General features: G+C 37.4%; 1 pseudogene; it reads right to left on the bottom strand.

Annotated features, from left to right (window-relative positions):
* Window positions 1-4,100: 4,100 nt before the first annotated feature.
* Window positions 4,101-8,328, bottom strand: LOC107853035 (annotated as a pseudogene).
* Window positions 8,329-11,716: the final 3,388 nt, after the last annotated feature.

The following is an 11,716-nucleotide window of genomic DNA, read 5'->3' as shown; positions in this document are numbered from 1 at the left end:
TTCGGAATTTCAACTTTTCCAAAAAAAAATTCGGCCAAACACCCTTAGGAAAGAAGAGAATTCAGTTTTGGGAGGGAAAATGTTCAAGTTTGAAGCCCTCTCAAGCTTCAAAATGGATGAGAAATGAATTGGTCCCCCCTAATAAATGCACTTGTACTTTGTTTGTCCTCTTATCCCTCCTCTTTTTGGAAGAATGGATTATTCTTTGAATATGCTTTTAACAAACAACTTTTTCACACTCTTTCTTCCCTTTTATGGATCAAACAAGAACCTTGAATACTTTTCTTCACTAAGTTATGAAGATCATGGATGAACAAGATGAATATTCAAGCATTGACCAAGTTTGACCATCTAGCAAATGAGCTCCAAATCTGATTTTTTTTGTAGCCGTAGGTTCTTTATATCAAAACAACTTAAACCAACCAAAGATCAGCCATAAATCAAGCCTAAATCACCAAGACAAAAATGTGTATAGCACAAAAAACTTCAAAACTCCATAGCCATGGTGGATCTAAGCTCAAACTCAACAATACTTCAATCTAAAAGTAGATCTAGATTCCCTAGGAGTTAGAGAACAAGAATCTAACACAAGAAACCTTCAAAACAGAGTAAAAATTTGTAGATCTAAGACACTAAATACGGATCTAACATAAGACAACACAAGACACCATTTTTTTTTTTGTATTTTCTGATTTTTGACTCTTTTTTAATGAGATTTTCTATTTAAGAACACTAAAACCAAGGATTAGAGTTGTGCGAACAACCCTAAGCAAGGCTTTGATACCAAATGATAGCGTAAAGGACTATCAAACATGAAATAGACACTAAAGGAACAAAAATCATCAAGTTCACAAAGAGAAAACAACACACTAGAAGGAGATGAAGAAGAAGAATTGCATGAAATTAAAGACAGATAGAGAGACCCTCACTTCCACCAATGAATAGCACTAGAAAGTGTATCAAACCTTCAAACATACATCACCAATATAAGATCAAACCACTCTCTTAGGTGACCCAAAGGAAACACTCTTCCTTAAGCACACCTTTCTTGCCAAATTTTCCAATGCAAGTGAAACCCTAACTTCAAATGTATTCAAGGAACCAATTTCAGGTTTGAAGCTAAAACTATAAGATTAAAGCTACAATCTAAGAATAATATCCAATTTCATCAAAGTCTAATGAAAAATAAGACTAAGGAGTCTATTTATACTTACTACATTAAAGACCAAAGTACCCTTAATGAAAAGGGGCCCCTATGGAGTGTAAAGAAAAAGCATAAAAAGACCATTACACCTCAATGAATGGGTGATCATGTAGTGTTTTGATGTGGTCTTCTTCACACTTCACCATATGACTTTCCTTGAGTCTTTTTGGTCTTCACAATTATTCTTCAACACCTGGACCTATCGGGCATCTCATCAAGGCAAGCTTCCAAGCAACCTTCCATACACGGGATTATTCTATTGTGGGCTTAAAATGGGTCCCCCATGCGTGCTCCCGTTCCCTCAATGTGACCACAATTGGGTTCTTCTTGTGTTGGCCTTGCAGAATGTCTTCAAAAGCTAAGGTGGCCATTTGACTTGTATCAGTATGTAAAGAAACAAGGTACGAGTGATTTTTTGGTAGTTTGTCTCTATGTGGATGACATAATTTATATGGGATCATCTTGCATGATGGAGTTTGAAATGTCAGATTTAGGTATTTTGCAATACTTTCTTGGTCTTCAAGTAAAACTGGTGGAGAATGGGATTTTTATTTCTCAAATGAAGTACACAAAAGACCTCTTGTTCAAGTTTGTTACACATAATTGTAAAGTGGCTGCCACACCCATGAATGCAAATGAAAAGTTTCAGCTTGAAGATGGCACAAATCTTGCCGATCCTAATCACTACAGAAGCTTGATTGGAGGTTTGAACTACCTAACACATACTCGTCCTGATATCATGTTTTCTGTGAGTATGCTGTCTAGGTATATGCATTGTCCTACCAAGCAACATCTTGGTGCTGCCAAAAGAGTGTTGCATTATTTTGCTGGACTGTTGACTTCGGGATTTGGTACTCCAAAGTTGCAGATTTCATCTTGATAGGGTACAGTGATAGTGATTGGGCAGGAAATATAGATAACAGAAAGAGTACTTCTGGAAATGTTTTCAGTTTAGGATCTGGAGTTATTTCTTGGAGTTCAAAGAAAAATGATGTGGTTGCATTATCATCATCAGAAGCAGAGTATGCTCTGTAACTTCAGCAGCATGTCAGACCATATGGTTGCGAAGATTGTTGATTGACGTTTTCTATCGGCAGAAGGATGCAACAAAGATATTCTGTGATAACAAGGCAACAATTGCAATGACAAAGAATACAGTTTTTCAGAGCAGAACAAAGCACATTGACATCCGTTATCATTTCATTCGTGACCTGACAGCAAAAGGTGATATAGAGTTAAAGTTCTGCAGTACAAGAGATCAAATTGCAGATGTCTTCACCAAGGCACTCCCACAAGCCAAGCATAATCATTTCTGGCAGAAACTTGGAGTTTGTAATTTTAAATCAAGGGGGAGTGTTGAATATTGATTCAAAGGTCGTTAGTTCTTCCTAGTTAGTTGGCAGAGTAACACGTTTGTTAGGAGTCCTAGTTTAGTTGAAGCATATCTCTGTTAGTTGCTAATATTTAGGTTAGTGGATAATTAGTGTTTAGTAAGTGGGCATGTTTTCAGTAAGTGGTTAGGTTATTTTTTATTCCTATTTAAAGAGTCCTATGTAACTTTGTTTAGTTGTATGAATGAAAATACGGGAAGTTCTCTGCAACTATATTCTTCTTCTTATACATTTCTCCTATTTTCTTCAATTCCCCAACAAAACTTTGATCTCTAACATACAAAGGCTTTCACAACCGGAGAGCACGTAGAGGAGGCCCAGATCTCCATTCCCCGCAAAAGCTATGGAGAGCATCTCTTGCTTCTTAGTATGGGCCCCGATGTAATAAAACACCCTATATGTAAGGAGACCAGAAAGGGAAAGTCGCCACGATCCCTTGCAGTGATTGACATGACCCCAAAACCAGTATCAAGCGGTCCAAGGTGGTTCCTCGCAATCAGATCAAGTTAGAATGGTTCCTTGCAATAGTAACCAAGGCGGCATCTTCCATTTGGCTGCAGAAGTATAGAACCAAGTGGATCTTAGGGCAACCATCTGAGACTACTACAAGGCCTCGCTCAGTAAAGGATATATTCTGCATCTTCAATATGATCTAGCACCTGCAGTCACATTCAGAAGTAGACAATAAAACCTTTTTCACCAGTAAGGTCGGAAGTACTCAGAAAAGGGCAATCTAAGAAGACAAATATACTCCTACATTTTCTAGTTATGTGTCTTACTTTCTTCATCCTGTTTCGAAAAGAATGCATCATTTTAATTTCAAAATTCGCCTTTGACCTTTAATGACACTCCTTTGTGGGATGGCAAAGTAGGTTTAAGACCACAAGTTTCAACGAACTGAGATATCAAACCCACCTTGAGCTGCACATGGTCATCGTCACAATCTGTCGGATCTTGTGGAAGTTGCACCTTTAGCAACTAGCCTTGCAGAAACATTTGTTGGAGGAATATCAAATCTCTTAAGCATCAGTACACCGGCACATCTTGCTTTTACTGTTATATTGGGAGTTTGCTTGACATAAACCAGATAGTGGATTCCTCTTGGATGATTTAGACAGATAAGGGTTATATATCCTTGCTGCTCTAGCCCACCATGAGTTGCATATGGCACAGCAGCACTTCTCTTTTCATCAACTTGTTGTTCACAGTTAAAATTCTTTTTAACACTCAGCATCTAAAAGATCCCACTTCTTGATCACCTGAAGTTTCACAAATTGCTGATGGTGTTTCTTGAAAGATTTACAAAAATATAAAAGAATTAGTGATGAAAAGAGAGAATCCAAAATTGGAAAAGAATTAACCTGGACTTACCCTTTATTCATTCAATTGCCATCAATCGATGCATTAATAGGCACAAGAGGATTTTAATAACACTTGCTGATGCACCTCCACTCCAAATGCCTATCAATGGCTGACTCCACCAGCCTGCATGAAAATTCTAACTCCCTGCACACAAATCCTACTTCCGGCTGCATTGAAATTTCTGAATGACTTCAGCACCTGAAGAGTTTTCGCATGTTTGTGATGATGTATTTTATTGAAAGATTTACAAGAACTTGAGAAAAACTTAGATATCGGATAACTTTCATATTGTAGAGAGGCTATCAATAGCAGACAGTAGGCAACTCCATGTATGTTTCAAAGAGAAACTTACGGTTGAAGTCGCCAGCGTTCGGTGGCAGCGAACTCTGAGAACTATCCCACTACGTTAATTTACACACACAAAAGTCGGGGTTGATTTTCCTAATTACCTTAAAGCTTAGTGTGATGAAAGTTCACAAACAGACAGTTCAGTTGGGACTAACGACAAGAGCAGAAACAAAAGAATAGAGAAGAACCTGTTCTGGTGGTGCTTAAGAGCTACTTGAATAACGGGATATTATTCGGACCAAGGACCTGAAACTCATCCCCTCCCATATCTTCAATGTATTGTTTAATCTCCAGAGCTGAATCTTCAAGTTGAGGGCTCCCTACACGTTAGATAATTTTTAATGAACAAATATCCCCAAAATTAGGCGGAATCTCTGTAAGCTTATGACATCTCAACAGAACTAATTTCTCAAGCATGGGAAAGGGTTCCTCTCCAACCTCCCACTTAGCAAGAGTCACTCCATCCAAATTCAAATATTTGAGATTCACAAAGGTGTCTTCCTCCCCCATGTTCCATTCCTCCCCCTGGATGATTGTTCTCGTAAGGAACAACGGTTCAAGGTTGGGCAATCTCGCTATTGTTGATAGTGAATCGGATGCCAAAGGAAAGTCAAACAATGACAATGTTTTCAAATTGGAAGGGAAGTGAAAATCCCACGACCAATTTGTAGCTACAGAGGGCCCACTGTCATTAGTGTTTGAACTTTCAAAATTTGCTATGAGGACTTCTAGTTCAGTTAGGAAATCCAATTTAGGGAACCAATATCGCTCTGTTGAATAATCCCATGATTCCTTGAGAACAAATGTAAGCCTTTGAAGATTGGGGAAACTTATGAAAATATCCTCTATTCCTTTCGCATAGGAAAGCACGGGGGTCTCTAATACTCTCAAGTTCTCCAACTTTGAGTCCTTTGTTATCAGTATTGGTTCATCTATATCCAAGTCAAAGAAACAACAAGCATAAATGGACAGCACTCTCAACTTTACAAGATCCCAAATAATCGGTAATAGTACCAAGGTTGATCCATCGTTTATAACCACAAAGGTTTCTAGATTCCTGAGGTTTGAGAATGATGAAGGCAGAGATTTAACTTCTGTCCCAATACATAAGAACCTCAAATGATTCAACATGAATATTTCATTCAGCAAAGAATTCTTCACCATCATAAAATAGGGATGCAGGTCCAACACTCTAAGAAGCCTCAAGTCTCTTAGGTGACATGCATCAGAAAGACGATCTTCCATCTTGTCTCCTGCTATCGCCAAAGAATAGAGGTGTTTACCAGAATGCCTTTTTATTTTTGAACTGAACAGGATGAAATTGTTGTGCTCAAAGTGTTCCTTATCATAATCAATGACCACTTTACGTGGCATCAAATCTGAAGAAGAAGATGGATCACTTGAACTTATCTTGCCAAACAACTTTTCCTCTTTTGCTTTTATCAAACAAAAGTCGTGCACAAGATCATGAATTTGGAAAGTCGGGAAATTACCTATCTCATTGAGAGCAATTACGAAGCTACTAGAAATTAAATTATTCAAATAAATTTCCATCACTTCTTCCAAACTCATCATCTCTGTCTGTTCAGCAAACCCTTCAGCACGCCAAAGTATTTTCAACACATCTCTATCAAATGTTGTGTCCTTCAGAGAACGTGCTAGGTAGAGGAAGCATAGTTTCGGGTGATGTGGTAAATAATCATAACTTAATTCTATAACCTTCATCACATCAACTTCACTGCCGAAAATAAAGGAATTCAAATTATTTCTAACTTCAAGCCACGCAGCATTTGCCTTTTCCAAACCTGCAATGACTCCACCAAAGGAAGTCCCTTACAGTTTTGGGCTATTTCTTTTCCAACATTCAATAGATCATCAGGTCAACTCTCCTTTCCAAATGCCCTTTTCTCTAATAACTCCCAACTTTCCTCTAAACTCAGCAATCGAAGGTTAAGAGGATCAGTGTTGCACTTTCCATGAAAAGCCCCTTTCTTTTCTCGAGTCATCAATATAATTCTACTTCCTTTCTCAACTTTAGGAAAAGGTCTGGTCAACTCATCCCATGTAGTAGTATACCATTCATCATCTAACACAATTAGATACCTCTTTCCATGCAATTTTCTCCGTAGCTCATCAGCAACATCAATATCGTCACTGAACTTCAAATCCAAGCCAGTAACCTGATTGAAAAGTTTCACCAGCAACTTCTTCTCGTTATATTCTTGGTCAACAGTGCACCATGCACGAACGTCGAAATGACTACAAACTGATTCATCAGTGTATACTTTGTACGCCAAAGTAGTTTTGTCCGAACCCGGCATACCGGTGATTGAAATGATGTCAAGATCTTTCGGCCCACTGGTGAGCTTACTAATTAACCAGTTTGAATCTTCCTTAAAACCTACAATTATTTTAGCAGCCGTCAATGACTTTCTTTCAACTGTCTTCTTGGTACAGTTTACTACAGTGAGGCTCCTGTTCTTGGGAATCTTCTCCGATATATTGGAGACTTCTTCTTTGATAAGCTTGATCTTTTTTATCGTAATGGGAAGTGAGAAAATAAGATGTATTAAACCATTATCTCGTACGATAATTGAATTTATGACATCTTTTGCCTCATATGCCACATCTAAAACACGTGCCCAGAGATCTTTATTCAATTCTTGCTCAATGTTCATGAAGGAAGATCTTATGAATTCTAGGTCTTCTTTCACCTGTCCAATTTCTTCCTTTATCAATGCGATCTAATAAGAATTGGAATCCAGCAAATCTTTTAAGTGTATGTGTAGAAGATGCATGAAGAGCGGTCCATCACTCATGGGGAAGCACCATTGAGATGAGTCTGGGGCCTTCAAATAAACTTTTTCAAGATCTTCCTTGAGGAGTTCAATATTTTCCACCAAGTCTCGAGTTGCACGACTTGTTTCATCGGTGCTCTCTTCATTCCTTGATTTTTCTTCTAATTCACGAACAAGTGTTGATACCTCCCTGGTAAGTGCTACAACACGTGCCAAAAGATCAAATAGTTTGTCATAATGAATAATGTCCTTGGGCATATCAGTAACAATAACCAATAGGAACTCTATCATGACATGAATGTTTCAAGCCCCTGAAGTGCTTACGGTAATAACAGTTACCATGTACTCTTGTAGATGAATCAGATATTCTCTCAGAACTTCCGGAGAGGTTTCAAGGAGCTGGTTAATGAAGCGTTCAATTTCTGCTGATGGTGAAGCTTTCAAATTTGTATAACATATTTGCATCACCTCCAGTTCAATTGGAATAATCTTAATGAGTAGATGTGCTAACTTGTAGAGTCAAGAGTCTCTATCAAATCGATCATTCCAAAGGAAGAGTCCAACTCTCTCAGCCATGAGTTGAAACTGAGGCAAGACAAACTCGACAATCTCGCGCTCAATGCAACCATTTACTATTAACCCATGGAAATATTTAATGTTACCAGACACATTCTTAAGAATCTCATACTGAGACTCTAATGGATAAATCTGTTCAGCACGATACTTGCATCGATGATTATATTCTGGAGGAGGAAGCTCAACTGCTCGTCAGTCATGGTGGCACTTGATGTAGAATGATAACACGAGCTGACACAATCACCGATATTATCCAAGAGGCTTGGAAGGACATGATCCATGTTGTATTTACACCTGATGTTGAGTCACTCATTGCATCTTCCAACTCTTCCAAATCACAATGATAAAGCTGGACATATGTACAAATAAATGCCAGCTCAAGTTTCAGCTCTTCAATTTGATCCACTATGTCAACAGCATTTTGATCTTCTTCATTCTTTAACCTCTCCATGAAATCCAGAACGTCGACAATGTCCTTGCGAAGAGCAGAAAAAGACACCAGCCAAATGAATAGTTAGTAAAAACACGTTTGTTTTCTAGAAATGAATAGTTTCTTAAGGGTGTACCCAAACTGAAACAACAATTATTTAGGAACGGAGTGAGTATGACTTACCACAAACTTGTTTTTTCTTTCTCCTTCATTTTCCATGACTGTAAGCGTCTTTCAGGTTCTCTTTCCTTTAAAATTCCGAGGGTCTGATAGATAAAACGTTTATCAGGACTCACGGTTTTGGACAAAATTTAATGGGTCATGATTTAGTCATCTTCATTAAGGGTATTTTGGTCACTTCATTGGGTCCAAATGCACTCCATGGCCACCCCACCCTTTAAGGGTTTTGTTGTCATTTTGCCTTGTCTTGTAATAGAATATAAATAGAACATTTTAGGTTTTTTTCTCATTAGTTGTTCATTGATGTAAGACTTGAAACATGAAACACCTTTAGTTGTAGGGCTTGGAATAGCCACCACACCGAAATGAGGGCAACAAGTGTGGATGTCACTTGTGTTGCAATGTTGGCTTGAGACATTGGTGTTTAGAGGAGGAAAAGTTCCTCTTGTGTCAACGTAGGAGTTAGGTTAACCGTTGTGTGTAGTGTTAAGGGTCCAAGATTACCATATTCTTGGATTCTTAAGATTATACTAACCAAGGTCTAACTATCTATCCATTTTGTTTATGTTGTAATCGTTTGTTTGTGTTCTTGTAATTCAAATCCGTGACTTGTTGTTTTTGTTCCATTGTTGTTGTTCTTCATCTTGTTGTTGTTAACATAGTTTGTTGTTAGCTGTTTTTAGGTGATAAACACATCAACACGTTGTGTTCTTTTTGTTGTTTGTTGAATCCGAGTGTGGTCTTCAAAAGGTTCCTCGGATCTTTGATATTGTGGACTGATTTTGAAGTGTGTTTCATGTTGTCCTCGTAATTCTTGTATCATGTCCCAATGTGTATAAACCTCAAATGATTCAACATGCCTATTTCATTCAGCAAAGAATCTTTCACCATCATAAAAGAGGGATCCAGTTGCAACACTCTCAGAAGTCTAAATTCTCTTAGGTGACATGCATCAGAAAGACTGTTGACCATCTCGTCTCCAGTTATCGACAAAGAAAAGAGGTGTTTACCAGAATGCCTTTTCATTTTTGAATCAAGCAGGACGAACTTTTTAGGCCCGAAGTGCTCCTTATCGTAAACAATGGTCACCATGCGTGGCATCAAATGTGAAGAAGCAGATGGATCACTTGAACTTATCCGGACGAACAACTTTTCCTCTTTTGCTTTTATCAAACAAAAGTCGTGCACAAGATAATGAATTTGGCAATGCGGGTAATAACCTATCTCATTGAAAGCAATTATCAAGCTACTGGAAATTAAATTATCCAAATAAATTTCCATCACTTCTTCCACACTCATCATCTCTATTTGTTCAACAAGCCCTTCCGCACGCCAATATATTTTCAACTTATCTTTGTTGATTTTTTTTGTCCTTCAAATATCTCGCAAAGTTGAGAAAACATGGCTTCGTATGATGAGGTAAATGGTCATAACTTAATTCTATAACCTTCATCGCATCAACTTCATGGTTCAAAATAAAGGAATTTAAATTATTTAGAACTTCAAGCCACACAGACTGTGTCTTTTCCAAACATGCAATTACTCCAGCAATCAGATCAACAACCAAAGGAAGTCCCTTACAATTTTGAACTATTTCTTTTCCGATATCCAAGAGTTCAACAGGGCAACTCTCTTCTCCAAATGCCCTTTTCTCTAATAACTCCCAACCCTCTTCTAGTCTTAGCAATCGAAGGTTAAGAGGATAAGTGTTTCCCTATCCATGAAAAGCCACATCCTTTTGCTGAGTCGTCAAAATAATTCTGCTTCCTTTCTCAGCTTCAGGGAAAGGTCTTGTTAAATCATCCCATGTCGTAGTATCCCACACGTCATCTAACACAATTAGGTACCTCTTTGCATACAATTGTTTCTGCAGCTTGTCGGCAACATCAATTTCGTCGCTGAACTTCAAATCCGAGCCAGTAACTTGATTAAAAATTTTCACCAACAAATTCTTCTCGTCATATTCTTGGTCGACTGTGCACCATGCACGAAGGTCGAAATGACTACAAACTGATTCATCAGTGTGTACTTTGTACGCCAAAGTAGTTTTACCCGAACCCGGCATACCAGTGATTGAGATGACGTCTAGATTTGCTGGTCCACTGATGAACTTCCTAATTAACCAGTTTGTCTTCTCCTTAATGCCTACAGATATTTTACCACCCATCAATGACTTGCTTTCAACTGGCTTCTTGGGAGAGTTTACAACATTTGAGTCTTTTGTTCTTGGGAATCTTCTCGGATATATTGGAGACATCTTCTTTGATAAGCTTAATCTTTTTTATGGTAAGCGGAAGTGAGAAAATAAAATGTATGAGACCATTATCTCGAACAATAATCGAATCAATGACATCTTTTGCCTCGTATGCCACATCTAAAATACGTGCCCAAAGATCTTTACAAAATTTTTGATCAATGTTTGTGAAAAAAGATCTTATGAATTCTAAGTCTTCTTTCACCAGCCCAATTTCTTCCTTTATCAATGCAATTGAATAAGTATTGGAATCTAGCAGATCATTCTAGTGTATTTGTAGAAGATGCATGAAGAGCGGTCCATCATTCATGGGGAAGCAACATTGCTATGGGTCCGGGGCTTTCAGATAATCATTTTTGAGATCTTCCTTGAAGAGTTCAATATTTTATTGATGGTAGGACTTGTACACTATTTTATTTAAGTTGTACATACCGTTTTAGTTTTGAATTCAATTCCATTCAGTTCAGCTTTGAAGATTAGTCAAACGTTTATTGCCTAACGACTATGGTGAGGTGGTGGTGGGGTAAAAAGAAATATCCCCTCCTTCTCAATTCATGTGTCGCTTTTCGAATTTCGAGATTCAAATAAATTTATCTTTGACCGTAAATTTTCATATATCGTTTAAATATTTTGGATTGTCTATATTTGTGACTTATATCCTTTGCTCATTTGGTAACTTGAACTCACACCCTTTTGGTTTCTTTTAGAAGATTTGAAATACTTTTAAAACCAGTTTAGAATTTTTTTTTTATTCAATGATATAATTCTGTAAACAAAACACATATATTATACGACGTGGAATATATCTGCTCTAATTCACAAATTTGAAGGTTATATCTCACCCTTTTCTCTTTAAAAAACAAATCAAAAAGTCCATTTTTTTAAAACCCAAACAACAATTTTTTTTTTAACCCAAAACCTTCAATGTAAACCAAATTGTTACATTTATTAATCCTAGTGAGGGACAAACCATTCACTAACAAGCAAACACGAACTAGAAGAGAATCACATATTTTATTTATCATAATAGAGTTTTACGACAGAAGAAATCACATATGTTACAATCATCACAGAGTTTATAACATATTCTAACAAATAATGATACCAAATTAATGGTACAAAATACAAGAACAAAAAACGAAAGTAGATTATGCATACTCACACTACCTCCTT

The sequence above is a fragment of the Capsicum annuum genome, unplaced genomic scaffold, assembly GCF_002878395.1.
Source record: "Capsicum annuum cultivar UCD-10X-F1 unplaced genomic scaffold, UCD10Xv1.1 ctg3447, whole genome shotgun sequence".
NCBI lineage: Eukaryota > Viridiplantae > Streptophyta > Magnoliopsida > Solanales > Solanaceae > Capsicum > Capsicum annuum.
This window is presented reverse-complemented; position numbering and strand designations above follow the sequence as displayed.